The sequence below is a fragment of the Somniosus microcephalus genome, chromosome 12 (genome assembly GCF_052327205.1).
Source record: "Somniosus microcephalus isolate GS21.2 chromosome 12, FLI_Smic_1.0, whole genome shotgun sequence".
NCBI lineage: Eukaryota > Metazoa > Chordata > Chondrichthyes > Squaliformes > Somniosidae > Somniosus > Somniosus microcephalus.
The window spans coordinates 148085939-148105612 of NC_140998.1; positions in this window are offsets into that span (position 1 = coordinate 148085939).

The window sequence follows — 19674 nt, forward strand, 5'->3', positions numbered from 1 at the left end:
TCTCCTGTATTGTCTGGTGTTCCTGTATCTTAACCCTCTCCTCTACTGTCTGGTGTTTCTGTATATTAACCCTCTCCTGTACTGTCTGGTATTCCTGTATATTAACCCTCTCCTGGTACTGTCTGGTGTCCCTGTATATTAACCCACTCCTGTACTGTCTGGTGTCCCTGTATATTAGCCCTCTCCTGTACTGTCTGGTGTCCCTGTATATTAAAACTCTGTTGTACTGTCTGTTGCCACCCCTGTATATTAACCCTCTCCTGTACTGTCTGTTGTCCCTGTATATTAATCCTCTTCTGTACTGCCTGGTCTCCTTGTATATTAACCCTCTCCTCTACTGCCTGGTGTTTCTGTATATTAACTCTCTCCTGTACTGTCTGGTGTCCCTGTGTCTTAATCCTCTCCTGTACTGCCTGGTGACGCTGTTTATTAACCCGCTCCTGTACTGCCTGTTGTTTCTGCATATTAACCCTCTCCTGTACTGTCTGGTGTCCCTGTATATTAACCCTCTTCTTTACTCTCTGGTGTCCTTGTATATTAACCCTCTCCTGTACTGTCTGGTGTCACTGTATATTAATCATCTCCTGTAATGTCTGGTGTCCCTGTATATTAACCCTCTCCTGTACTGTCTGGTGTCACTTTATATTAACACTCTCCTGCACTGTCTGGTGTCCCTGTATATTAACCCTCTCCTGTGCTCCCTGGTGTCCCTCTATATTAACCCTCTCTTGTACTGCTTGGTGTCCCTGTATATTAACCCTCTCCTGTACAGTCTGGTGTCCCTGTATATTAACCCTCTCCTGTAATGTCTGTTGCCCCACTGTATATTAACCCTCTCCTGTACTGCCTGGTGTACCTGTATATTAACCCTCTGCTATACTGCCTGGTGTTTTTGAAATGTAAACCACTCCTGTACTGCTTGGTGTCCCTGTCTATTAACCCTCTCCTCTACTGTCAGGTGTCCCTGGATATTAACCCTCTCCTGTACTGTCTGGTCTCCCTGTATTTTAACCCTCTCCTGTACTGTCTGGTGTCCCTGTATATTAATCCTCTCCTGTACTGCCTGGTTTCCCTGTATATTAACCCTCTCCTCTACGGTCCGGTGTTTCTGTATATTAACCCTCTCCTGTACTGTCTGGTGTCTCTGTATATTAACCCTCTCTTGTACTGTCTGGTGTCCCTGTATAATAAACCTCTCCTGTACTGTCTGGTGTATCTGTATATTATCCCTCTCGTGGAATGTCTGGTGTCCCTGTATATTAACCCTCTCCTCTACTGTCTGGTGTTTCTGTATATTAATACTCTCCTGTACTGTCTGGTGTCTCTGTATATTAACCCTCTCCTTTACTGTCTGATGTCCCTGTATGTTAACCCTCTCCTGTACAGTCTCGTGTCCCTGTATATTTACCCTCTCCTGTACAGTCTGGCATCTCTATATATTAACCCTCTCCTGTACTGTCTGGTGTCCCTGTATATTAACCCTTTCCTGTATTGTCTGGTGGCACTGTATATTAACCCTCTCCTGTACTGTCTGGTGTCTCTGTATATGAACCCTCTCCTGTACTGTCTGGTGTCCCTGTATATTAACCCTCTCCTGTACTGTCTGGTGTTTCTGTATATTAACCCTCTCCTGTACTGCCTGGTGCCCCTGTATATTAAACCTCTACAGTAGAGTCTGGTGTCCCTGTATATTAATCCTCTCCTATACTGCCTGGTGTCCCTGTATATTAACCCCCTCCTGTACTGTCTGGCATCCCTGTATATTAACCCTCTCCTGTACTGCCTGGTGTCTCTGTATATGAACCCTCTCCTGTACTGTCTGTTGTCCCTGTATATTAACCCTCTCCTGTACTGTCTGGTGTTTCTGTATATTAACCCTCTCCTGTACTGCCTGGTGTCCCTGTATATTAAACCTCTACAGCAGAGTCTGGTGTCCCTGTATATTAATCCTCTCCTATACTGCCTGGTGTCCCTGTATATTAACCCCCTCCTGTACTGCCTGGCATCCCTGTATATTAACCGTCTCCTGTACTGTCTGGTGTCCCTGTATATTAACCCTCTCCTGTACTGTCTGGTGTCCCTGTATATTAATCATCTCCTGTACTGCCCGGTGTTTCTGTATATTAAACCTCTCCTGGTACTGCCTTGTGTCCCTGAATATGAACCCTCTCCTGTACTGCCTGGTGTTTCTGTACATTAGCTCTCTCCTGTTCTGTCTGGTGTCCCTGTATATTAATCCTCTCCTGTACTGCCTGGTGTCCCTGTATATTAAGCCTCTCCTTTACTGCCTGGTGTTTCTGTATATTAACCCTCTCCAGTACTGTCTGCTGTCCCTGTATATTAACCCACTCCTGTACTGTCTGGCGTCCCTGTATATTAACCCTCTCCTGTATTGTCTGGTGTCCCTGTATATTAATCATCTCCTGTAATATCTGGTGTCCCTGTATATTAACCCTCTCCTGTACTGTCTGGTGTCCCTGTATATTAACCCTCTCCAGTACTGTCTGGTGTCCCTGTATATTAACACTCTCCTGTACTGCCTGGAGCCCCTGTATATTAACCCTCTCCTGTACTGTCTGGAGTCACTTTATATTAACCCTTTCCTGAACTGTCTGTTGTCCCTGTATATTAAACCTCTCCTGTAATGGCTGGTGTCCCTATATATTCACACTCTCCTGTGCTGTCTGCTGTTTCTATATATTAACCCTCTCCTATACTGTCTGGTCTACCTGTGTATTAACCCTCTCCTGTATTGTCTGGTGTTCCTGTATCTTAACCCTCTCCTCTACTGTCTGGTGTTTCTGTATATTAACCCTCTCCTGTACTGTCTGGTATTCCTGTATATTAACCCTCTCCTGTACTGTCTCATGCCACCCTGTATAGTAACCCTCTCCTGGTACTGTCTGGTGTCCCTGTATATTAACCCACTCCTGTACTGTCTGGTGTCCCTGTATATTAGCCCTCTCCTGTACTGTCTGGTGTCCCTGTATATTAAAAGTCTGTTGTACTGTCTGTTGCCACCCCTGTATATTAACCCTCTCCTGTACTGTCTGTTGTCACTGTATATTAATCCTCTTCTGTACTGCCTGGTCTCCTTGTATATTAACCCTCTCCTGTACTGCCTGGTGTCTCTGTATATTAACTCTCTCCTGTACTGTCTGGTGCCCCTGTGTCTTAATCATCTCCTGTACTGCCTGGTGACGCTGTTTATTAACCCGCTCCTGTACTGCCTGTTGTTTCTGCATATTAACCCTCTCCTGTAATGTCTGTTGCCCCACTGTATATTAACCCTCTCCTGTACTGCCTGGTGTACCTGTATATTAACCCTCTGCGATACTGCCTGGTGTTTTTGAAATGTAAACCACTGCTGTACTGCTTGGTGTCCCTGTCTATTAACCCTCTCCTCTACTGTCAGGTGTCCCTGGATATTAACCCCCTCCTGTACTGTCTGGTCTCCCTGTATTTTAACCCTCTCCTGTACTGTCTGGTGTCCCTGTATATTAATCCTCTCCTGTACTGCCTCGTTTCCCTGTATATTAACCCTCTCCTCTACGGTCCGGTGTTTCTGTATATTAACCCTCTCCTGTACTGTCTGGTGTCTCTGTATATTAACCCTCTCTTGTACTCTCTGGTGTCCCTGTATAATAAACCTCTCCTGTACTGTCTGGTGTATCTGTATATTATCCCTCTCGTGGAATGTCTGGTGTCCCTGTATATTAACCCTCTCCTCTACTGTCTGGTGTTTCTGTATATTAATACTCTCCTGTACTGTCTGGTGTCTCTGTATATTAACCCTCTCCTTTACTGTCTGATGTCCCTGTATGTTAACCCTCTCCTGTACAGTCTCGTGTCCCTGTATATTTACCCTCTCCTGTACAGTCTGGCATCTCTATATATTAACCCTCTCCTGTACTGTCTGATGTCCCTGTATATTAACCCTTTCCTGTATTGTCTGGTGGCACTGTATATTAACCCTCTCCTGTACTGTCTGGTGTCTCTGTATATGAACCCTCTCCTGTACTGTCTGGTGTCCCTGTATATTAACCCTCTCCTGTACTGTCTGGTGTTTCTGTATATTAACCCTCTCCTGTACTGCCTGGTGCCCCTGTATATTAAACCTCTTCTGTATTGCCTGGTCTCCTTGTATATTAACCCTCTCCTGTACTGTCTGGTGTCTCTGTATATTAACTCTCTCCTGTACTGTCTGGTGTCCCTGTGTCTTAATCCTCTCCTGTACTGCCTGGTGACGCTGTTTATTAACCCGCTCCTGTACTGCCTGTTGTTTCTGCATATTAACCCTCTCCTGTACTGTCTGGTGTCCCTGTATATTAACCCTCTTCTTTACTCTCTGGTGTCCTTGTATATTAACCCTCTCCTGTACTGTCTGGTGTCACTGTATATTAATCATTTCCTGTAATGTCTGGTGTCCCTGTATATTAACCCTCTCCTGTACTGTCTGGTGTCACTTTATATTAACACTCTCCTGTACTGTCTGGTGTCCCTGTATATTAACCCTCTCCTGTGCTCCCTGGTGTCCCTCTATATTAGCCCTCTCTTGTACTGCTTGGTGTCCCTGTATATTAACCCTCTCCTGTACAGTCTGGTGTCCCTGTATATTAACCCTCTGCTATACTGCCTGGTGTTTTTGAAATGTAAACCACTCCTGTACTGCTTGGTGTCCCTGTCTATTAACCCTCTCCTCTACTGTCAGGTGTCCCTGGATATTAACCCTCTCCTGTACTGTCTGGTCTCCCTGTATTTTAACCCTCTCCTGTACTGTCTGGTGTCCCTGTATATTAATCCTCTCCTGTACTGCCTGGTTTCCCTGTATATTAACCCTCTCCTCTACGGTCCGGTGTTTCTGTATATTAACCCGCTCCTGTACTGTCTGGTGTCTCTGTATATTAACCCTCTCTTGTACTGTCTGGTGTCCCTGTATAATAAACCTCTCCAGTACTGTCTGGTGTATCTGTATATTATCCCTCTCGTGGAATGTCTGGTGTCCCTGTATATTAACCCTCTCCTCTACTGTCTGGTGTTTCTGTATATTAACCCTCTCCTGTACTGTCTGGTGTCTCTGTATATTAACCCTCTCCTTTACTGTCTGGTGTCCCTGTATGTTAACCCTCTCCTGTGCAGTCTCGTGTCCCTGTATATTTACCCTCTTCTGTACAGTCTGGCATCTCTGTATATTAACCCTCTCCTGTACTGTCTGGTGTCCCTGTATATTAACCCTTTCCTGTATTGTCTGGTGGCACTGTATATTAACCCTCTCCTGTACTGTCTGGTGTCTCTGTATATGAACCCTCTCCTGTGCTGTCTGGTGTCCCTGAATATTAACCCTCTCCTGTACTGTCTGGTGTTTCTGTATATTAACCCTCTCCTGTACTGCCTGGTGTCCCTGTATATTAAACCTCTACAGTAGAGTCTGGTGTCCCTGTATATTAATCCTCTTCTATACTGCCTGGTGTCCCTGTATATTAACCCCCTCCTGTACTGTCTGGCATCCCTGTATATTAACCCTCTCCTGTACTGTCTGGTGTCCCTGTATATTAAACCTCTCCTGTACTGTCTGGTGTCCCTGTATATTAATCATCTCCTGTACTGTCTGGTGTTTCTGACTTTTAATACTCTCCTGTTCTGCCTGGTGTACCTGTATACTAACCCTCTCCTGTATGGTCTGGTGTTGCAGTATATTAACCCTCTCCTGTACTGCCGGGTGTCCCTGTATATTAACCCTCTCCTGTACTGACTAATGACTCTGTATATTAATCCTCTCCTGTACTGTCTGGTGTCACTTTATATTAACACTCTCCTGTACTGTCTGGTGTCCCTGTATATTAACCCTCTCCTGTACTGCCTGGTGCGCCTGTATATTAACCCCCTCCTGTACTCTCTGGTGTCACTTTATGTTAACCCTCTCCTGAACTGTCTGGTGCTTCTGTATATTAACCCTCTCCTGAAAAGTCTGTTGTCCCTGTATATTAACCCTCTCCTGTAATGTCTGGGGTCCCTGTATATTAACCCTCTCCTGTACTGTCTGGTGTCCCTGTGTATTAACACTCTGCTGTACTGTCTGGTGTTTCTGTATATTAATCCTCTCCTGTACTGTCTGGTGTCCCTGTGTATGAACCCTCTCCTGTACTGTCTGGTGTCCCTGTATATTAACCCTCTGCTGTACTGTCTGGTGTTTCTTTATATTAATCCTCACCTTTACTGTCTGGTGTCTCTGTATATTAACCCTCTCCTGTACTGTCTGGTGGCCCTGTATATTAACCCTCTGCTGTACTGTCTGGTGTTTCTGTATATTAATCCACTCCTGTAATGTCTGGTGTCCCTGTGTATTAACCCTCTCCTGTACTGTCTGGTGTCCCTGTATATTAACCCTCTGCTGTACTGTCTGGTGTTTCTTTATATTAATCCCCATCTGTATTGTCTGGTGTCTCTGTATATTAAACCTCTCCTGTACTGTCTGGTGTCCCTGTATATTAACCCACTCCTGTACTGTCTGGTGTCCCTGTATAATTACCCTCTCCTGTATTGTCTGGTGTCCCTGTATATTTACCCTCTCCAGTACTGTTGTGTCCCTGTATATTATCACTCTGTTCTACTGTCTGATGATCCCCTGTATATTCACCCTCTCCTGTACTGTCTGGTGTCCCTTTATATTAACCCTCTCCTGTACTGTCTGGTGTCCCTGTATATTAACCCTTTCCTGGATTATCTGGTGGCACTGTATATTAACCCTCTCCTGTACTGTCTGGTGTCTCTGTATATGAACCCTCTCCTGTACTGTCTGGTGTCCCTGTATATTAACCCTCTCCTGTACTGTCTGGTGTTTCTGTATATTAACCCTCTCCTGGACTGCCTGGTATCTCTGTATATTAAACCTCTACAGTAGAGTCTGGTGTCCCTGTATATTAATCCTCTTCTATACTGCCTGGTGTCCCAGTATATTAACCCCCTCCTGTACTGTCTGGCATCCCTGTATATTAACCCTCTCCTGTACTGTCTGGTGTCCCTGTATATTAACCCTCTCCTGTACTGTCTGGTGTCCCTGTATATTAATCATCTCCTGTACTGTCTGGTGTTTCTGTATTTTAATACTCTCCTGTTCTGCCTGGTGTACCTGTATATTAACCCTCTCCTGTATGGTCTGGTGTTGCAGTATATTAACCCTCTCCTGTACTGCCGGGTGCGCCTGTATATTAACCCTCTCCTGTACTCTCTGCTGTCACTTTATGTTAACCCTCTCCTGAACTGTCTGGTGCTTCTGTATATTAACCCTCTCCTGAAAAGTCTGTTGTCCCTGTATATTAACCCTCTCCTGTAATGTCTGGAGTCCCTGTATATTAACCCTCTCCTGTACTGTCTGGTGTCCCTGTGTATTAACACTCTGCTGTACTGTCTGGTGTTTCTGTATATTAATCCTCTCCTGTACTGTCTGGTGTCCCTGTGTATGAACCCTCTCCTGTACTGTCTGGTGTCCCTGTATATTAACCCTCTGCTGTACTGTCTGGTGTTTCTTTATATTAATCCTCACCTGTACTGTCTGGTGTCTCTGTATATTAACCCTCTCCTGTACTGTCTGGTGGCCCTGTATATTAACCCTCTGCTGTACTGTCTGGTGTTTCTGTATATTAATCCACTCCTGTACTGTCTGGTGTCCATGTGTATTAACCCTCTCCTGTACTGTCTGGTGTCCCTGTATATTAACCCTCTGCTGTACTGTCTGGTGTTTCTTTATATTATTCCTCATCTGTATTGTCTGGTGTCTCTGTATATTAAACCTCTCCTGTACTGTCTGGTGTCCCTGTATATTAACCCACTCCTGTACTGTCTGGTGTCCCTGTATAATTACCCTCTCCTGTATTGTCTGGTGTCCCTGTATATTTACCCTCTCCAGTACTGTTGTGTCCCTGTATATTATCACTCTGTTCTACTGTCTGATGATCCCCTGTATATTCACCCTCTCCTGTACTGTCAGGTGTCCCTGTATATTAATCCTCTCCTGTACTGCCTGGTGTCCCTGTATATTAACCCTCTCCTGTACTGCCTGGTGTTTCTGTATATAAACTCTCTCCTGTACTGTCTGGTGTCCCTGTATATTAATCCTCTCCTGTACTGCCTGGTGTCCCTGTATATTAATCCTCTCCTGTACTGCCTGGTGTCCCTGTATATTAACCCTCTCCTGTACTGCCTGGTGTTTCTGTATATTAACTCTCTCCTGTAATGTCTGGTGTCCCTGTATATTAATCCTCTCCTGTACTGCCTGGTGTCCCTGTATATTAACCCTCTGCTGTACTGTCTGGTGTTTCTGTATATTAATCCTCTCCTGTACTTTCTGGTGTCCCTGTGTATTAACCCTCTCCTCTACTGTCTGGTGTTTCTGTATGATAAACCTCTCCTGTACTGTCTGGTGTCCCTGTATATTTACCCTCTGCTCTACTGTCTGGTGTTTCTTTATATTAATCCTCATCTGTATTGTCTGGTATCTCTGTATATTAACCCTCTCCTGTACTGTCTGGTGTCCCTGTATATTAAACCACTCCTGTAATGTCTGGTGTCCCTGTATATTAACCCTTTCCTGTATTGTCTGGTTTCCCTGTATATTTACCCTCTCCAGTACTGTTGTGTCCCTGTATATTATCGCTCTGTTCTACTGTCTGGTGATCCCCAGTATATTAACCCTCTCCTGTACTGTCTGGTGTCCCTGTATATTAATCCTCTCCTGTACTGTCTGGTGTCACTTTATATTAACACTCTCCTGTACTGTCTGGTGTCACTTTATATTAACCCTCTCCTGTACTGCCTGGTGCGCCTGTATATTAACCCTCTCCTGTACTCTCTGGTGTCACTTTATGTTAACCCTCTCCTGAACTGTCTGGTGCTTCTGTGTATTAACCCTCTCCTGAAAAGTCTGTTGTCCCTGTATATTAACCCTCTCCTGTAATGTCTGGGGTCCCTGTATATTAACCCTCTCCTGTATTGTCTGGTGTCCCTGTGTATTAACCCTCTGCTGTACTGTCTGGTGTTTCTGTATATTAATCCTCTCCAACTGTCTGGTGTCCCTGTGTATGAACCCTCTCCTGTACTGTCTAGTGTCCCTGTATATTAACCCTCTGCTGTACTGTCTGGTGTTTCTTTATATTAATCCTCACCTGTACTGTCTGGTGTCTCTGTATATTAATCCACTCCTGTACTGTCTGGTGCTTATGTATATTAAGTCTCTGCAGTACTGCCTGGTGTTTCTGAAAAGTTACCCTCTCCTGTACTGCCTGGTTTCTCTGTCTATTAACCCTCTCCTCTACTGTCTGGTGTCCCTGTATATTAATCCACTTCTGTACTGCCTTGTGTCCCTGTATATTAACTCTCTCCTTTACTCCCTGGTGTCTCTGTATATTAACACTCTCCTGTACTGTCTGGTGTCCCTCTATATTAACCCTCTGCTGCACTGCCTGGTGTTTTTGAAATGTAAACGTTTCCTGTACTGCTTGGTGTCCCTGTCTATTAACCCTCTCCTCTACTGTCAGGTGTCCCTGTATATTTACCCTCTCCTGTACTGTCTGGTGTCCCTGTAGATTAACCCTCTCCTCTACTGCCTGGTGTTTCTGCATTTTAACCCTCTCCTGTACTGGCTGCTGTCTCTGTATATTAACCCTCTCCTGTACTGTCTGGTGTCCCTGTATATTAAACCTCTCCTGTACTGTCTGGTGTCCCTGTATATTAACCCTCTGCTGTACTGTCTGGTGTTTCTTTATATTAATCCTCACCTGTATTGTTTGGTGTCTCTGTATATTAACCCTCTCCTGTACTGTCTGGTGGCCCTGTATATTAACCCTCTGCTGTACTGTCTGGTGTTTCTGTATATTAATCCACTCCTGTACTGTCTGGTGTCCCTGTGTATTAACCCTCTCCTGTACTGTCTGGTGTCCCTGTATATTAACCCTCTGCTGTACTGTCTGGTGTTTCTTTATATTAATCCTCATCTGTATTGTCTGGTGTCTCTGTATATTAACCCTCTCCTGTACTGTCTGGTGTCCCTGTATATTAACCCACTCCTGTACTGTCTGGTGTCTCTGTATATTAACCCTCTCCTGTATTGTCTGGTGTCCCTGTATATTTACCCTCTCCAGTACTGTTGTGTCCCTGTATATTATCACTCTGTTCTACTGTCTGGTGATCCCCTGTATATTAACCCTCTCCTGTACTGTCAGGTGTCCCTGTATATTAATCCTCTCCTGTACTGCCTGGTGTCCCTGTATATTAACCCTCTCCTGTACTGCCTGGTGTTTCTGTATATAAACTCTCTCCTGTACTGTCTGGTGTCCCTGTATATTAATCCTCTCCTGTACTGCCTGGTGTCCCTGTATATTAATCCTCTCCTGTACTGCCTGGTGTCCCTGTATATTAACCCTCTCCTGTACTGCCTGGTGTTTCTGTATATTAACTCTCTCCTGTAATGTCTGGTGTCCCTGTATATTAATCCTCTCCTGTACTGCCTGGTGTCCCTGTATATTAACCCTCTGCTGTACTGTCTGGTGTTTCTGTATATTAATCCTCTCCAACTGTCTGGTGTCCCTGTGTATGAACCCTCTCCTGTACTGTCTAGTGTCCCTGTATATTAACCCTCTGCTGTACTGTCTGGTGTTTCTTTATATTAATCCTCACCTGTACTGTCTGGTGTCTCTGTATATTAATCCACTCCTGTACTGTCTGGTGCTTATGTATATTAAGTCTCTGCAGTACTGCCTGGTGTTTCTGAAAAGTTACCCTCTCCTGTACTGCCTGGTTTCTCTGTCTATTAACCCTCTCCTCTACTGTCTGGTGTCCCTGTATATTAATCCACTTCTGTACTGCCTTGTGTCCCTGTATATTAACTCTCTCCTTTACTCCCTGGTGTCTCTGTATATTAACACTCTCCTGTACTGTCTGGTGTCCCTCTATATTAACCCTCTGCTGCACTGCCTGGTGTTTTTGAAATGTAAACGTTTCCTGTACTGCTTGGTGTCCCTGTCTATTAACCCTCTCCTCTACTGTCAGGTGTCCCTGTATATTTACCCTCTCCTGTACTGTCTGGTGTCCCTGTAGATTAACCCTCTCCTGTACTGCCTGGTGTTTCTGTATATTAACTCTCTCCTGTAATGTCTGGTGTCCCTGTATATTAATCCTCTCCTGTACTGCCTGGTGTCCCTGTATATTAACCCTCTGCTGTACTGTCTGGTGTTTCTGTATATTAATCCTCTCCTGTACTTTCTGGTGTCCCTGTATATTAACCCTCTCCTCTACTGTCTGGTGTTTCTCTATATTAACCCTCTCCTGTTCTGCCTGGTGTTTCTGGATATTAACCCTCTCCTGTACTGTCTGGTGTCCCTGTATATTTACCCTCTGCTCTACTGTCTGGTGTTTCTTTATATTAATCCTCATCTGTATTGTCTGGTATCTCTGTATATTAACCCTCTCCTGTACTGTCTGATGTCCCTGTATATTAACCCACTCCTGTACTGTCTGGTGTCCCTGTATATTAACCCTCTCCTGTATTGTCTGGTTTCCCTGTATATTTACCCTCTCCAGTACTGTTGTGTCCCTGTATATTATCACTCTGTTCTACTGTCTGGTGATCCCCTGTATATTAACCCTCTCCTGTACTGTCTGGTGTCCCTGTATATTAATCCTCTCCTGTACTGCCTGGTGTCCCTGTATATTAACCCTCTCCTGTACTGCCTGGTGTTTCTGTATATTAACCCTCTCCTGTTAATGTCTGGAGTCTCTGTATATTAAACCACTCCTGTACTGTCTGCTGTCCCTGTATAATAACCCTCTCCTGTACTGTCTGGTGTCCCTGTATATTAACCCTCTCCTGTAATGTCTGGTGTCCCTGTATATTAACACTCTGTTGTACTGTCTGGTGCCACCCTGTATATTAACCCTCTCCTGTACTGTCTGATGTCCCTGTATATTAGTCCTATCCTGTACTGCCTGGTGTCCCTGTATATTAATCCTCTCCTGTACTGCCTGGTGTCTCTGTATATTAACTCTCTCCTGTACTGTCTGGTGTCCCTGTATATAAACCCTCTTCTGTACTGTCTGGTGTTCCTGTATATTAACCCTCTCCTGTACTGTCTGGTGCCACACTGTCTAGTAACCCTCTCCTGGTACTGTCTGGTGTCCCTATATATGAACCCACTACTGTACTGTCTGTTGTCCCTGCATATTAACCCTCTCCTGTACTGTCTGGTGTCCCTGTATATTAACACTCTGTTGTACTGTCTGGTGCCCCCTGTATATTAACCCTCTCCTGTACTGTCTGGTGTCCCTGTATATTAATCCTCTCCTGTACTGCCTGGTGTCACTGCATATTAACCCTCTCCTGTACTGTCTGGTGTCACTTTATATTAACACTCTCCTGTACTGTCTGGTGTCCCTGTATATTAACCCTCTCCTGTACTGCCTGGTGCCCCTGTATATTAACCTTCTCCTGTACTGCCTGGTGTCACTTTATGTTAACCCTCTCCTGAACTGTCTGGTGCTTATGTATATTAACTCTCTGCTGTACTGCCTGGTGTTTCTGAAAAGTTACCCTCTCCTGTACTGCCTGGTTTCTCTGTCTATTAACCCTCTCCTCTACTGTCTGGTGTCCCTGTATATTAATCCACTTCTGTACTGCCTTGTGTCCCTGTATATTAACCCTCTCCTGTACTCCCTGGTGTCTCTGTATATTAACACTCTCCAGTACTGTCTGGTGTCCCTGTATATTAACCCTCTTCTGCACTGCCTGGTGTTTTTGAAATGTAAACGTCTCCTGTGCTGCTTGGTGTCCCTGTCTATTAACCCTCTCCTCTACTGTCAGGTGTCCCTGTATATTTACCCTCTCCTGTACTGTCTGGTGTCTCTGTATAGTAACCCTCTCCTGTACTCTCTGGTGTCCCTGTATAATAACCCTCTCCTGTACTGTCTGTTGTATCTGTACATTATCCCTCTCCTGTAATGTCTGGTGTCCCTGTATATTAACCCTCTCCTCTACTGTCTGGTGTCCCTGTATATTAATCCTCTCCTGTACTGCCTGGTGTCTCTGTATATTAACTCTCTCCTGTACTGTCTGGTGTCCCTGTATATAAACCCTCTTCTGTACTGTCTGGTGTTCCTGTATATTAACCCTCTCCTGTACTGTCTGGTGCCACACTGTCTAGTAACCCTCTCCTGGTACTGTCTGGTGTCCCTATATATGAACCCACTACTGTACTGTCTGTTGTCCCTGCATATTAACCCTCTCCTGTACTGTCTGGTGTCCCTGTATATTAACACTCTGTTGTACTGTCTGGTGCCCCCCTGTATATTAACCCTCTCCTGTACTGTCTGGTGTCCCTGTATATTAATCCTCTCCTGTACTGCCTGGTGTCACTGCATATTAACCCTCTCCTGTACTGTCTGGTGTCACTTTATATTAACACTCTCCTGTACTGTCTGGTGTCCCTGTATATTAACCCTCTCCTGTACTGCCTGGTGCCCCTGTATATTAACCTTCTCCTGTACTGCCTGGTGTCACTTTATGTTAACCCTCTCCTGTACTGTCTGGTGCTTATGTATATTAAGTCTCTGCAGTACTGCCTGGTGTTTCTGAAAAGTTACCCTCTCCTGTACTGCCTGGTTTCTCTGTCTATTAACCCTCTCCTCTACTGTCTGGTGTCCCTGTATATTAATCCACTTCTGTACTGCCTTGTGTCCCTGTATATTAACTCTCTCCTTTACTCCCTGGTGTCTCTGTATATTAACACTCTCCTGTACTGTCTGGTGTCCCTCTATATTAACCCTCTGCTGCACTGCCTGGTGTTTTTGAAATGTAAACGTTTCCTGTACTGCTTGGTGTCCCTGTCTATTAACCCTCTCCTCTACTGTCAGGTGTCCCTGTATATTTACCCTCTCCTGTACTGTCTGGTGTCCCTGTAGATTAACCCTCTCCTGTACTGCCTGGTGTTTCTGTATATTAACTCTCTCCTGTAATGTCTGGTGTCCCTGTATATTAATCCTCTCCTGTACTGCCTGGTGTCCCTGTATATTAACCCTCTGCTGTACTGTCTGGTGTTTCTGTATATTAATCCTCTCCTGTACTTTCTGGTGTCCCTGTATATTAACCCTCTCCTCTACTGTCTGGTGTTTCTCTATATTAACCCTCTCCTGTTCTGCCTGGTGTTTCTGGATATTAACCCTCTCCTGTACTGTCTGGTGTCCCTGTATATTTACCCTCTGCTCTACTGTCTGGTGTTTCTTTATATTAATCCTCATCTGTATTGTCTGGTATCTCTGTATATTAACCCTCTCCTGTACTGTCTGATGTCCCTGTATATTAACCCACTCCTGTACTGTCTGGTGTCCCTGTATATTAACCCTCTCCTGTATTGTCTGGTTTCCCTGTATATTTACCCTCTCCAGTACTGTTGTGTCCCTGTATATTATCACTCTGTTCTACTGTCTGGTGATCCCCTGTATATTAACCCTCTCCTGTACTGTCTGGTGTCCCTGTATATTAATCCTCTCCTGTACTGCCTGGTGTCCCTGTATATTAACCCTCTCCTGTACTGCCTGGTGTTTCTGTATATTAACCCTCTCCTGTTAATGTCTGGAGTCTCTGTATATTAAACCACTCCTGTACTGTCTGCTGTCCCTGTATAATAACCCTCTCCTGTACTGTCTGGTGTCCCTGTATATTAACCCTCTCCTGTAATGTCTGGTGTCCCTGTATATTAACACTCTGTTGTACTGTCTGGTGCCACCCTGTATATTAACCCTCTCCTGTACTGTCTGATGTCCCTGTATATTAGTCCTATCCTGTACTGCCTGGTGTCCCTGTATATTAATCCTCTCCTGTACTGCCTGGTGTCTCTGTATATTAACTCTCTCCTGTACTGTCTGGTGTCCCTGTATATAAACCCTCTTCTGTACTGTCTGGTGTTCCTGTATATTAACCCTCTCCTGTACTGTCTGGTGCCACACTGTCTAGTAACCCTCTCCTGGTACTGTCTGGTGTCCCTATATATGAACCCACTACTGTACTGTCTGTTGTCCCTGCATATTAACCCTCTCCTGTACTGTCTGGTGTCCCTGTATATTAACACTCTGTTGTACTGTCTGGTGCCCCCCTGTATATTAACCCTCTCCTGTACTGTCTGGTGTCCCTGTATATTAATCCTCTCCTGTACTGCCTGGTGTCACTGCATATTAACCCTCTCCTGTACTGTCTGGTGTCACTTTATATTAACACTCTCCTGTACTGTCTGGTGTCCCTGTATATTAACCCTCTCCTGTACTGCCTGGTGCCCCTGTATATTAACCTTCTCCTGTACTGCCTGGTGTCACTTTATGTTAACCCTCTCCTGAACTGTCTGGTGCTTATGTATATTAACTCTCTGCTGTACTGCCTGGTGTTTCTGAAAAGTTACCCTCTCCTGTACTGCCTGGTTTCTCTGTCTATTAACCCTCTCCTCTACTGTCTGGTGTCCCTGTATATTAATCCACTTCTGTACTGCCTTGTGTCCCTGTATATTAACCCTCTCCTGTACTCCCTGGTGTCTCTGTATATTAACACTCTCCAGTACTGTCTGGTGTCCCTGTATATTAACCCTCTTCTGCACTGCCTGGTGTTTTTGAAATGTAAACGTCTCCTGTGCTGCTTGGTGTCCCTGTCTATTAACCCTCTCCTCTACTGTCAGGTGTCCCTGTATATTTACCCTCTCCTGTACTGTCTGGTGTCTCTGTATAGTAACCCTCTCCTGTACTCTCTGGTGTCCCTGTATAATAACCCTCTCCTGTACTGTCTGTTGTATCTGTACATTATCCCTCTCCTGTAATGTCTGGTGTCCCTGTATATTAACCCTCTCCTCTACTGTCTGGTGTCCCTGTATATTAACCCTCTCCTGTACTGTCTGATGTCTCTGTATATTAACCCTCTCCTATACTGCCTGGTGTTCTGTAGGTTAACCCTCTCCTGTACTGTCTGGAGTCCATGTATATTAACCCTCTCCTGTACTTTCTGGTGTCCCTGTATATTAACCCTTTCCTGTACTGTTTGATGTCCCTGTATATTAAACCTCTCAAGTTCTCTGTGGTGTCTCTGTATACTAACCCTCTACTGTACTGTCTGGTGTCCCTGTATATTAACCCTCTCCTGTACAGCCTGGTGTTTCTGTATATTAACCCTCTCCTGTACTGTCTGGTGTCCCTGTATATTAATCCTCTCCTGTACTGCCTGGTGTCCCTGTATATTAACCCTCTGCTGTACTGTCTGGTGTTTCTGTATATTAACCCTCTCCTGCACTGTCTTGTGTTTCTCTATATTAACCCTCTCCTGTACTGTCTGGTGTCCCTGTATATTAACCCCCTGCTGTACTGTCTGGTGCCACACTGTCTAGTAACACTCTCCTGGTATTCTCTGGTGTCCCTGTATATGAACCAACTCCTGTACTGTCTGTGTCCCTGTATATTAATCCTCCCCTGTACTGTCTGGTGTCCCTGCATATTAACCCTCTCCTGTACTGTCTGGTGTCCCTGTATATTAACACTCTGTTGTACTGTCTGGTGCCCCACTGTATATTAACCCTCTCCTGTACTGTCTGGTGTCCCTGTATATTAATCCACTCCTGTACTGCATGGTGTTCCTGTATATGTACCCTCTCCTGTACTGCCTGGTGTTTCTGTACATTAACACTTTCCTGTACTGTCTGGTGTCCCTGTATACTAATCCTCTCCTGTACTGCCTGGTGTCCCTGTATATTAACCCTCTCCTTTACTGCCTGGTGTTTCTGTATATTAACCCTCTCCAGGACTGTCTGCTGTCCCTGTATATCAACCCACTCCCGTACTGTCTATCATCCCTGTATATTAACCCTCTCCTGTACTGTCTGGTGTCCCTGTATATTAATCATCTCCTGTAATATCGGGTGTCCCTGTATATTAACCCTCTCCTGTACTGTCTGGTGTCCCTGTATATTAACCCTCTGTTGTACTGTCTGGTGTCCATGTAGATTAACCCTCTCCTCTACTGCCTGGTGTTTCTGCATTTTAACCCTCTCCTGTACTGGCTGCTGTCTCTGTATACTAACCCTCTCCTGTACTGTCTTTTGTCCCTGTATATTAAACCTCTCCTGTACTGTCTGGTGTCCCTGTATATTAACCCTCTCCTGTACTGTCAGGTGTCCCTGTATATTAACCCTCTCCTGTACTGCCTGGTGCGCCTGTATAGTAACCCTCTCCTGTACTGTCTGGAGTCACTTTATATTAACCCTTTCCTGAACTGTCTGGTGCCTCTGTATATTAACCCTCTCCTGTACTGTCTGTTGTCCCTGTATATTAAACCTCTCCTGTAATGGCTGGAGTCCCTATATATTCACACTCTCCTGTGCTGTCTGGTGTTTCTATATATTAACCCTCTCCTGTACTGTCTGGTGTCCCTGTGTATTAACCCTCTCCTGTACTGTCTGGTGTTTCTGTATCTTAACCCTCTCCTGCACTGTCTGGTGTTTCTGTATATTAACCCTCTCCTGTACTGTCTGGTATCCCTGTCTATTAACACTCTGTTGTACTGTCTGGTGCCACCCTGTATATTAACCCTCTCCTGTACTGTCTGATGTCCCTGTATATTAGTCCTATCCTGTACTGCCTGGTGTCCCTGTATATTAACCCTCTCCTGTTCTGCCTGGTGTCACTGTATATTAACTCTCTCCTGTACTGTATGGTGTCCCTGTATATTAATCCTCTCCTGTACTGCCTGGTGTCCCTGTATATTAAACCTCTCCTGTACGGCCTGGTGTTTCTGTATATTAATGCTCTCCTGTACTGTCTGGTGCCACACTGTCTAGTAACCCTCTCCTGGTACTGTCTGGTGTCCCGATATATGAACCCACTACTGTGCTGTCTGTGTCCCTGTATATTAATCCTCTCCTGTACTGCCTGGTGTCCCTGTATATTAAACCTCTCCTGTACTGTCTGGTGTTCCTGTATATTAACCCTCTCCTGTACTGTCTGGTGCCACACTGTCTAGTAACCCTCTCCTGGTACTGTCTGGTGTCCCTATATATGAACCCACTACTGTGCTGTCTGTGTCCCTGTATATTAACCCTCTCCTGTACTGTCTGGTGTCCCTGTATATTAACACTCTGTTGTACTGTCTGGTGCCCCCCTGTATATTAACCCTCTCCTGTACTGTCTGGTGTCCCTGTATATTAATCCTCTCCTGTACTGCCTGGTGTCACTGTATATTAACCCTCTCCTGTACTGTCTGGTGTCACTTTATATTAACACTCTCCTGTACTGTCTGGTGTCCCTGTATATTAACCCTCTCCTGTACTGCCTGGTGCCCCTGTATATTAACCTTCTCCTGTACTGCCTGGTGTCACTTTATGTTAACCCTCTCCTGAACTGTCTGGTGCTTATGTATATTAACTCTCTGCTGTACTGCCTGGTGTTTCTGAAAAGTTACCCTCTCCTGGACTGCCTGGTTTCTCTGTCTATTAACCCTCTCCTCTACTGTCTGGTGTCCCTGTATATTAATCCACTTCTGTACTGCCTTGTGTCCCTGTATATTAACCCTCTCCTGTACTCCCTGGTGTCTCTGTATATTAACACTCTCCTGTACTGTCTGGTGTCCCTGTATATTAATGCTCTGCTGCACTGCCTGGTGTTTTTGAAATGTAAACGTCTCCTGTACTGCTTGGTGTCCCTGTCTATTAACCCTCTCCTCTACTGTCAGGTGTCCCTGTATATTTAACCTCTCCTGTACTGTCTGGTGTCTCTGTATAGTAACCCTCTCCTGTACTGTCTGGTGTCCCTGTATAATAACCCTCTCCTGTACTGTCTGGTGTATCTGTATATTATCCCTCTCCTGTAATGTCTGGTGTCCCTGTATATTAACCCTCTCCTCTACTGTCTGGTGTCCCTGTATATTAACCCTCTCCTGTACTGTCTGATGTCTCTGTATATTAACACTCTCCTATACTGCCTGGTGCTCTGTATGTTAACCCTCTCCTGTACTGTCTGGAGTCCATGTATATTAACCCTCTCCTGTACTTTCTGGTGTCCCAGTATATTAACCCTTTCCTGTACTGTCTGATGTCCCTGTATAATAACCCTCTCCTGTACTCTGTGGTGTCTCTGTATACTAACCCTCTACTGCACTGTCTGGTGTCCCTGTATATTAACCCTCTCCTGTACAGCCTGGTGTTTCTGTATATTAACCCTCTCCTGTACTGGCTGGTGTCTCTGTATATTAACACTCTCCTGTACTGTCTGGTGTCCCTGTATATTAATCCTCTCCTGTACTGCCTGGTGTCCCTGTATATTAACCCTCTGCTGTACTGTCTGGTGTTTCTGTATATTAACCCTCTCCTGTACTGTCTTGTGTTTCTCTATATTAACCCTCTCCTGTACTGTCTGGTGTCCCTGTATATTAACACTCTGTTGTACTGTCTGGTGCCCCACTGTATATTAACCCTCTCCTGTACTGTCTGGTGTCCCTGTATATTAATCCACTCCTGTACTGCCTGGTGTTCCTGTATATGTACCCTCTCCTGTACTGCCTGGTGTTTCTGTACATTAACACTCTCCTGTACTGTCTGGTGTCCCTGTATACTAATCCTCTCCTGTACTGCCTGGTGTCCCTGTATATTAACCCTCTCCTTTACT